Here is an 11,168-nt window from a genome sequence, read left to right on the forward strand (position 1 = left end):
CCAATCTTCTAGAAAGGAGCTTGAAGAAACTGAATAGAATAGAGATTGGGGTAGATGAATCAGGATTACACTGAGATCTAATTGTCCTTGAGAAAGTATATTTCCTCATTTAATTTGGGCATAATAAAATCCAGTATGGATACTTTACTATTTATAAGGCACTTCATATATCCGATCTTAATTGCCCTAATGACTAAAAAACCTTTGGTTTGTGTCAGGAACCAGGATTTCCATTAGCTCTAAAAGATGAATTTAAAGTCAAAATGCAAATTACATTTGCCTCTCCCGGCAGCACGTCATTCAGATGGTACGTGACTTGAGTATATTTGACTTTTCAACCTCCTTCACTTTTCTACATTGTACAGTCACATCACGCTTTACTTCTCATACACCTTTGGACGTCATCTCAGCTAGCGAGTGTTTTAATGCTGTTGAACAATTTCCGTTGCAGTGTGTGTGGAGCTGCCTTCCAGCCGTCGGTATAGGTCCAGCAGTATCCCCACCTTTGGCTACGCAGCAGCCAGTGCTGTTGCTTGCCTTTTCATTGCATTTTGTCCCTGTTTTACAAAAATGAGTGGGAAAGGTGAAAAATGGAAATTTCATCAATTTAAAACAATTAAAAACAAGGTGAAAAATCCGCACACTTTTAACCTCAATCAGACACTATTTACTTGAATAGTTCAACCCTGTGTTCAGTTGTGAAGGGAAAGAAAAAGGCCTTATTTGAAATGCTGAAAAATCTACCTTAGAAATCAAATGAAACCACATAAATACATATGTAAGTGTAGTGGACTTTTTGTACATTTAATATTCATTAGGTACTGAGTTGCCCTAGTTGAGTATTTCATAGAAATACTCATCAACATTCCCCTCACATATCTTAGCCCAGGAGAGCTCTTGATCATTATTTGCACTTGCTGATTCCCCTCTTTCCAAGAGTCCGTCACATACTAAGGTGGGATTCCTAGTCTTGCTAGGAAGACCCCATAGAGATGCTCTTGCTACACGTAATGCTCGTTAGGCTTTGTCACTCATGTTTATCCATGGCCCAGAATGCCATGATTTAATGAGTTAAAAAAGAATATTCTTTCATCATCCGACTCTGAGCTTCAGTTCACCCTAAGTGCTTTCTCTGAAGCACATTGCATTGTGGGAGGATTTGTATCAGAGCTCCATAGCTTGTAATAAGCCACAGTAATGGTGGTGGTGATGGAGACGATGGGAAGATCATAAGGCAGGCCCCAAAGCCCGAGCTTTTGCACCGTGGTGCAGTACAGCTGCCTCCCCAGAAGTGAGTGCTGTCCAGAAAGGCAGTGGTGGTGCCTGCGGCAGCAAGCTCCCTACCAAGTGGTCTACAGGTACCCATCTGTCCAGGAATGTTGCAGCGGGGATTCCTGGGCTTGGCGCTTGTGGTAGTCAATATGTAAGGTCCCTTCAAGCCCGCAGCTTCGATGTATTACAGAGTTTTCAAGTGAAGGATTGAAAATTTTTTCTCTTACTGAGTAAAAGAATAAATTTATTGAGTGCTATGGGTCAGTTTCTGTTCAAGTGCTTTATATGGAGGAGCTTATCTCTATGGAAGAGGGACTCTTGGCCTCAATTTACAGATGAGGAAATTGCGTTATATCTCACAGCTTGCAAGTGGTGGAACCAGCAGTTGAACCCAAGCAGTCTGCTCCAGAGAATGTACTCTCAACTGCCATGAATTCATGACTTCCACTTAGAGAAAATAACTACTCTGAAGAAGGATTCTGGGTAGAGATGGTGTGCGCACAGATAATAGTGTCAGCCCTGCAAGGAAAAATGTCATTCCAGCAAGATACACAATGAAGCAGAAAGGGTATTGGCCTGGGATCAGACTCAACATCTGTGACACTGGGCAAACCAGTTAACCTCTCTGCACCTCAGTTTTCTCACCTGCAAATGGGAATAATAAAGGGTGATATACTTTAACCTGAGCTTCTGTGCTTTTCTAACACATATTTGGCAACTCATTTTATTTATTTATGTTTACTTCTTGGACCTCAGCTGCATTTGCTATTGATTAGGTCCTAGATGGGTGTGGGTGCTCAGAAATCAGTTTTTGGAAAAGGGAGCAGGATATGGAGACTTAAAACCAGTTTGAAAAGTTGCATTAGTTGTTACTAGAGAGGGGAATGGAATGAGAAGTTTATTGTATTCCTTGAAAAAACATGAGCTGCTACCAGCCCTAGCAACAACATCTAACTTGAACAAAGCATACCTAAGGACTCCAGAAGATAAGCAGAGAAGAAAAAACAGTTGGGTAAGTGAAAAAATTCTCGTCTTTCAGTCACTGAAATTGTACCAGTGCTTATGAGTGAGAGTTGAATACAGGTCACAGGCAATGGGCACCCGTACACTTTCCACGGTGATTTATATGTCAAAGAGCCCAGGTCCTTTTCACTAAAAGAAATCAGTACTTATGAGTGCTATAACTTTAGGCAAAGCTCCTCCATTAATGCAGCCAGCCTGAGAACGACATAATTGGAGGGCAGTCTGGTCACAGACCCGATTGTGAATGAAAACCCTCCAAAAAGCTTCATGGTCCCGTACAGTCACCACATGTGGCCAAAGAGCACTTAAAATGAGGCTAGTGTGAACGGAGAGGGGCTATGAGGATAAAATACTAGATCTTGTAGAAAGTGTAAGTTATCTCAACAATTGGATATATTGATTACAGGTTGAAATGATAGTCTTCTGGTATGTTTGGTAAAATATATTAAAACACATGATGAAAATTCACCGGAGGCTTTTCTGTTCTTGTTTTCTACTTTTTAAAGTGTGGCTACTAGAAAATTGAAAATTACACATGTAGCTCACATTGTGTTTCTGTTGAAAACATTGCTGCCAAGTCACTCCTCAGCAGGGAAGAAGTTGACGAGGACTTTGGGATAAAGGGCCCCATATTCATCCCTATTCAATTACCTCTCACTCGATTCAGTCCAATGGTCCAGACTGTTAAGATGCATTGGGATCCCTACTCAATCACCCAATATGTTGTGTCTCCTCGCTTGATGTTATGTGTCCTTTGTATTGGCTGAGACATCAAAATTTTCGTCCAAATGGTGAATAAAAGTGCTGGCTAAGAGTTGAAGGCCAACTCTTGGATTTTGCTACTAAAAACCTCTCCAGGTTGTCATTCATCAAAACGTCAAGGTAAAGTCATATCAACCTCCATGAGAATACTAATTTTGCATCTAGCCATATTTCTCTATTGTGTCAGGGTATGCTAAGAGGCTTTGTTGAAATTTAGTTATATGACAATCTATTAGGAAATGAGGTATGTCCACATAACTCAGCCTTCCTGAGCCCATATTGGGTCTCAGGGGTCAGCACTTTTCACATGTAGGCACTTACAAGTGATGCCTCACTTGGCTATCATGCGTTTACCTTTTAGAAAAATTGCCCATCTCCAGTCTTTTACCCTGTCACTCCACATGCCCCAGAATCCTAGACGTGTTTAGCAACCTTCTGTACATTCTCACAGTACTCTGAGATTTTATCCAGGGCAGAGACACGATTTCTTTTGAAGTGCTGAAGTGTCTCTTATCACCTCTTCCCTCTTGGGTTTCCAGCTCCTCTTACTGATATTCATTCTACCTTCATATTTCAAACATCATTCTTTTCGACAGAACAAAGAAGCAAAATGGGAGGTTTTATATACCACAGTGGTGAAAACATACGAGTATAAGCTCTAGACTCAAACTGCTTAGAATCAAATTCCAATTCTACCACTTACTGGTGTGCCTCAATGTCTCTAACTGTAAAATGGTAATAATAATAGTACTTGTTTCATAGGGTTGTTGAATGATTGGATAGTAACAACTAGAAGGCCTGGCTTGGGGAAAGACAGGCAAAAAAGCAAGTTAGTATCTCTATGTTGCTGAACTAAGATTTGGAAGGTTTGTAATTTTTTCTGATTATTTCCTCCCCTCTGCAATGCATGATGTGTCTCCAGGTGGAGCTAAATAATGCTGTGCTAGCTGTAAAAATAAGTCTCGGGGCTCCAGATTTTAAAAGTCACTTTCTGGTAATTTCCACTAAAAATCAAGCTATTACGTAAAACAACAATAATGGTAATTTTCAATGCAAATTCAGTGCAAATAGATAATGCACCTTGACTGTGTCTGCCCTTCTCTCTTAGCCTCACTTAATTCTGATGTAGAAAAGGTAGACTCCACCTGGGCTGGATTTTTCTTTAGAGCTCAATTTAAATCAATAAATGAACAAATGTGTGCTCCTGAGAAATAATAACAGTTGTGAAATCATTGTGAGGAGCCAGGACAGATGATTGGGAACAATTCAGGTAATTAAAGCCTCTGCCTCTTGTAACAGGTCACTAACCTATGAGAATAAGAAATGTGATAGATGAAGTTTCCAACAAGACATTTGATTATTCATCTCATGATACCTCGTGGGGACAAAATGGAAACATATAGTTGGTCATGACTCACTAATTATGATTCAATGTGTTGATTAATGGATCAATGTTAACCTGAATGGGGGGTAGTTTCTGTTGGCAGAAAACAGCTACTCGTATGTTCTCAGTCCTGATCAATTCAATACTTTTATTGGTAGTGAATGTCCAGGAAGAGAGTTTAAAATGCCAGGTGCCTATTGTGTGTGTAAGTTACAGAAGTTTCACAGCTCCTATATGCTTGTGAGTCCAAAAAGCCCCAGGACAGAGGCAGGACACAATAAAGCTGACCAGACAAGCTTTGACTACTGCACAATTCCTAGGATGGGGAAAACAACTTAACCTGGAGGGATAGGGTTGGGGTACAGCAGCTTCATCCACAGCATTAATGGGGACACATGATTTGGCAACAATACAGTCAAGGTGTCATTTGAATTGATGTCTCCCAATATAATCACATGGGGACTTGCACTAAATTTTTTGAGCAAAGTAACAAACTAAAGACTCAATTGAATAATATATTTATACTATCAGGCCATTATAAGAAGCTATGAGTCTTCAAACTGTAAGAGCTAAACGTCTCTATATTTGGGGGTTTTGGTAAAGGAATTTTGACACTGGTGGGAGCAGGAACCTTCCCCTAATTCTGCTCAGCAACTGCTACAAAAGAGAAGCTAAGGTCTCACAAGAAGCAAGGTAAGCAGCCTGGTGATGCCATAAGGGTAATGTCCCAGTTACTACTTCCATGTAAAAGATTACTCCAGAACATAGTGGCTTAAAACACTAACATTTACTTTTCTCACAAATATACAGTGTGGGATGGGCTTGATGAAAACAGCTCCTTTGTTCCATGTGGTGTCAGCCAGGACAGCTCAAAGGCTGGGGACTAGAATCATTTGAAGACTCTCATCACACATTTGGCAGTGGATCCTAGGAGGACTCAAGTAGCTGGAGGCCGGAACCTGGGATTCCTCGGGAACCTTTATCCCTGTGTGGTCTCTGCAGTGTGGCAGCTGCTGCAGAGCGGGACTTCTTACGTGTTGGCTCAGGGATCCCAAGACAACATGTTCTGAAATAAAGAGAACAAAGTAAAAGCCTTGTTTCTTTTTAGGACCTAGCCTCATAAGTTATGCAGCATCCTTTCTGCCATATTTTATTCCTGGAGGCAGCCACAAAGTCTCACCCATATTCCAGGGGAAAGCAATTCGACTCAACCTTTTGATGTAACAATCTTCAAGGTTCTGAAAGAGTATGTAGATCTACAAACATTGCTGTAGCCGTTTCCGGAACATACAATTTGCCCCAGGTAATCACATGAGGCAACCGTAAGAGCAGTAGCCATGACCAGGGGACGACGTCAGAGCAGCAATGGAAGAGCCACATGGTGCTCACAGAGCATAAAAGAGGGCAGGGGAACTCAAGAAGAACGAAGTGACTATCGGCAAGTTCGCGAGCACAGCCCTGTCCCTGCCGTCAAGGAAGGGAAGGATTCTAGGAGCTGGAGTTTTGAAGATGAGACCTGAGCCAAAGGTCACACTGACCCATGGCGTTATCTCCTTCCCTGGGGGGGGAGGGGGGGCGGGAAATGCGATTTACACATCAGTGACCTTCAGTGAGAACGTGAGGGATGCAAGCTGTGGACACTCAAATCTGTAAGGGGAGTCAGATGACAGATCTGGTTCTCACTATACACAGTTGTCAAAACCTCTCAGAACCCAGTTCTAGTAAAATAGGACAATTCACTGTTTTTTTAAACCAAATAGCACCAAGAAAAGTCTCTTAGAGTCACTTTTAGTCCACAGGACTCTACGTAATACAATCCCTGAATTAATTTCTACCAGCATCCAGGGACTGTACAAGGCTCACTGAGGATATATACGGTGCTAGAAGGTGGCTCTTAGCATGGGGGCCCCACATTCTAGTGCAGGAGTTTCTAACACTGAGCGTCCCCCCCAAATAATTCATGCTCAATGCAGAAAACTAGGGAAACACATACAAATGGTACAAAAGTGAGATGAGATTTTTAACATTAAAATATACATAACTCAACAAAACTACAACAAAATATTAATTAGCCAGTACACAGACCAACAAAGGCTTACTCACTGGCCAGTAAGAATTTTTAAATGTTTTAGTTAAATATGGAAAGCTGAATTAGTTTACCATAGATCAAACACCTACGATTAAATGACGACAGAAAAACATTTTTCAACAGTTTGTCCAAGAAAAAGATAATGTGGCCACGTCCTGCGTCCAGCATCGTTCACCACAGGAAGTTTGTGCTGTGAGCCTCGAAAAGCCACTGTACTGCACAAGCAAGCGGTTAAAGCTGTGTCCCCCTCATGTGTGGTCATTGCCCTTACAGGGGACATTCTTAAGACATTGACGCAGAATAAGATTTCTTTGATTGTGAGGCACTTTGATGGTTAGATTTCAGAAAATGGAAAACATCTTAAAACTCTAAACCAGACCTTTGAGAATTAAGTTCTCTAACAAACTCAAAAGAATAACTAATAAAAATAGACTTTTCTACCGGTGTGACATTTTAATATACAGAACCTGATACTCTGGAAAATCTCAAAACATCTGAGCACGTGTGTGTATGCAGAGGATTTGATCAAGGAAGAGGATGCAAACACAAAGTGTCACAAAACACCACACGACGAGTGTTTTATTTCTTTGCGGGCTTTTAAAGCACAAACCTGAGGGTATGTCTGAAGTTTCAAACCCAGATGTTATCAGTGTGGCTCACTTTCAAGAAGAACTGACTGAGCTGAGAAGTAGCCATGGTCTACTCGCCATGGACTTGTTGTCCCTGAAATTTTGGTGATAACACATGAATCCCAGAACGACCATGGAATTTTAGACTGTATGGTCAAATTCTGGGTAATTCCTGGGTCCACTCCATGAACAGATATCTTGTCTTTTACTTAACTCGTGCTGTAGAAACTGAGACCCCTGCCAGTGACATAGACCAGGTTCAGGAAGAAGACACACTCTGACTGATACCTTCCACAGTGGTCGAGCCAGAAAGCAGTCTGTGAAACGACAGTGTTCTCATCAGCCTGCTTGAGGATGACAACGCTGAGCCCCAGGTCTGCAGTTCTGAGTCCACGTGCTGCTGCAGTGACACTTTTCGGATTCAAATCCCGGCTCTGCCGATTATCAGTTCTGGACCTCGGACAAGTATCTTAACCTCTCTGAGCCTGTCTCCTCACCTACCTCAGATTCTGAAGATTCAACAACATGGTGTATTTACAGTACTTAGCACAGTATCTGGTGTGTAGCAAGCACTCTTTAAATATTAGGTATTGCTGTGGACTGATATTTGTGTCCCCCTCCTCAATTCACAGGTTGAAACCCTAATCTCCAATGTGATGGCATTAGGAGGCGGGGCCTTTGGGAGGTGATTGGGTCATGAGGGTGGAGCCCTCGTGAATGGGGTCAGTGCCTTGTAAGGGAGACACAAGAAAAATGAGCTCCCCCTCCACCATTTGAGGATCCAGAACAGAGATGGTTTGCAAACCAGTCAGAGGACCCTACCCTAGGCACTGGATCTGCTCACACCTTGATCTTAGACTCCCCAGCCTCTAGAATTGTGAGAAATATATACTTGTTGTTTAAGCCACCCAGTCTATGGTAATTTGTTACAGCAGCCCAAGCCGACTGAGACAATTATTATTACTGGTATGTAATAAATGTGATTACATTGTTTTCAAAGCAATTTGCATTTCTAGTAATGTTTTTGAAATGCTAACAGGTTATCTTTTCTCATTGTCAAACTGGAAAACATTCATGATTGCACATGTGTGGATTTATGACTCTGTAACATCCCCATCCTCCACCACTTTGGAAAAAACAAAACAAGAATGTCCCTGCTGAAGTATTTCTGCAGGGAACTGATGAAAACTGACACTACACCCTCAGTCTCTCCAGCCCAGAAAGACAGGAGCTGCTAGGAGGAATAGGTCCTAAACATTAAAACATGGAAACGGCACACCAACCCAAAAGCCTTATAAGAGATGAAAGCAGGTGGCCCCAGAGCTGCCTTGCTATGTCCCACAGCAGGAAGTCTCAGATTACTTGGGCCTTTGCTGCTGGAGTTCAAGCAGTCAAGACTCGTGCTTGGTGTGGCCACTGCCTAACCCCAACCAGCACGACAGTGACTAACCTATCATTTGTTTTGCCTGGGATTTATTTTGTTTCCAGTTCTAGCACGGAGGTCCCACGTCCTGGAAACCCTTTAGTTGCAGGCAAACCAGGACAATTTATCACCCTAAGGTCCAGCAATGAAAGGGCCACTTGCGTGGAAGCCCCTGCAGCTCATGTCATTCATAATTGTCATGGGCAAGTATAGAGCAATGGCCGAAGGGACCGGAATGGCTAGAGCCATGTGAGTCCTGAGAATGCTCCACGAAGGAGGAATACATGGGAAACGTGCATGGAGCCCTAGAAGGGCAGGACCAAGGGGCAGGCCAGACCGGGGTAGCCCTTCCTGGGCTGGTTCACAGGTTGGCACGCGTTGAAAGCAACATTCCACTTTGGACATTCATGTAGGGGGACAGGGAGAGAATGGTGTTTTTTTTGGTAAAAGTTATTTATATACCTCATCTTTTATGTTGAAGATTAAGTGAATTATTGCATATACAGACTATATGACTAAAATGTAAACTTAATTGAATTGTCTTTCATTTTACAATTTTCCATTTGTTCTAAGGAATAGCTTTATACACTCCTAGAGTGTATGAGGAATATAGGCCACTTACATGGTTCTGGGATTAAAGTCCTGTAAAAATATCTTTTAAACTATTTTTTTCTGATTGTATGTTGGCATAATTCTTCCACTTGTGGTTGATTGTTTTCATCTCTTTTTTATTTCTGTTTGTCTGTTTTTGTTTTTATTTCTTATGTGGTTATTTGTTTGGGGAGTATTGAGCCAGGCATCTTCTTAAGAAACATATTAGGGTTTTCATTTTTGATGATAAAATGCATTTGCTGTTTCTGTAAATGGTGATATTATTCCATTTCAGAATCCCAGCCAACCTGACTTCTGACAGCAGGCAACTGCTAGCTGGCTGGTCTGAGTCGCCATCACAGCTGAGCTCACAGGCCCAGTTTGCAAAAACCCTCCAGAGGGGAAAGCCCAGCACCTGTAAGGAACATTTTCTAAAAAATGTGTCTTTATTTCCACGAGAGGGCGCTGTCTATTGTGGAGAGAATGGGGCGGAGGTACCTGCTGTGGAGTATGTAAGAACTTCAGCTGCCAGGTTTCCAGTTTGTTCCAGAGTCAATTAAGCTCCCCCTTACTGATTGGCCACATGCTGGCCCCTCTATGAATGACTCAGGCAGGGGCCTGTGCACTTGAGTCAGCCTGGGAAAAGCCCACCATCTCTGATGTAGAGAGAGAGTGGGCAAAATTACAGCCAAGGGAGAGACAGCTCAATTTGGAAGACATTACAAGCTGAATTTGGTATAAACACAATCAGGAGTAATTGCAGACTTTTTCAAAGGGAAACGGAAGATGAAAACAATAGACTCTATTGATTCATTACACATTTATTAAGCAGCTGCTATGTACAGAAAGTTTGGAGGCCCTAGGGAACCCAGGATGCCCAGGGCCTAGCCCCTGCATAGAGGAGACCAGCCAGTGCAGAGTGGGGGTGCAGAGTGGGGGTGCAGAGTGGGGGTGCAGAGTGGGGGTGCAGGCTTGCTCCCTCCGCACCTCCCTCACTGACCCCTGCACTCACACTCCTTCCCAACACAGAGCTCCATGGGGGCTTTCCAATCTACCAAGGGAATGGGCACACAAGTACACCTTGGGCTACCCCTAGTCCAGTGTTTGCTGAAGATGGTTCTGGTTCGTGTGTTGAGGCACTTCCTCCACTCCTGGAGCATGGCCCCCATCATCTTCTCCTCCTTTACACACCTTCTTTGCAATGTTATCGTTCATCTCTCCTTTGTCTGGCAGAGAGCTAGACACTGCCACTGCCTTTCACAGCACAAAACGCAGGTCTTAGCAGAAGAGTTGCAGCAAAGCAGCCCCTGTGTCATCAGGGCCACTGACAAGTTGTGGCTGCTGCAAACTCACCATGTGTGCTCTGAAAGATGACATTTTCCTGGTGTGGGGACAGAGCCAGGAGTGCAGTTTCTAGGCTCTCGCCCTCACGTGGAAAGGTGCTGGCTCGGGTAGTAAATGGCCATCAACTGTGATTGGATGGCCATCAGCTGTGGCTAGTTGGCCGTCAGCTGTAACGAGTAGTTGTGAGCCATTGGCCACTATTATAACCGCCGTGGCTACGCTAGCAGAAAATGGGGGCTAGCAAGAAGATGGTGGCTGAGCTAGCAAGAACGGATTGCAGCTAGCAAGTGAGGTTGGTTGGCAGAGAGAAGTGGACGGCAGGTTGCAAATAGTGTGGCTCCTGCTTCCTGTGTCTCCAACCCAGCTGCCAGCGAGACTATACTGGTATGACTCCCCTATCCATGGCTCCATGGGTGTTCCTTTTTGGCCTCACCTTATCCTGCGTTCTTACATGGGGAGTGGGAGCTGAGACCCCGCATGACACCCTGCATGACACCTGGCTTGTGAATTTATCTGAATGGAAAGTGTTAGAATGATAGGAAATTTAAATAAGGCTTATTTAAATATTTAGCAAATTACCCTTACTGAGGAAACAATTAAGCAACTGAGATAGTTGCAAAAAAACAAGGTCTGACAGCCACCATGGTTATG

Source organism: Rhinolophus sinicus, chromosome 17 (assembly GCF_057876585.1).
Source record: "Rhinolophus sinicus isolate RSI-liver-muscle chromosome 17, RSI-T2T, whole genome shotgun sequence".
NCBI classification, from domain to species: Eukaryota; Metazoa; Chordata; class Mammalia; order Chiroptera; family Rhinolophidae; genus Rhinolophus; species Rhinolophus sinicus.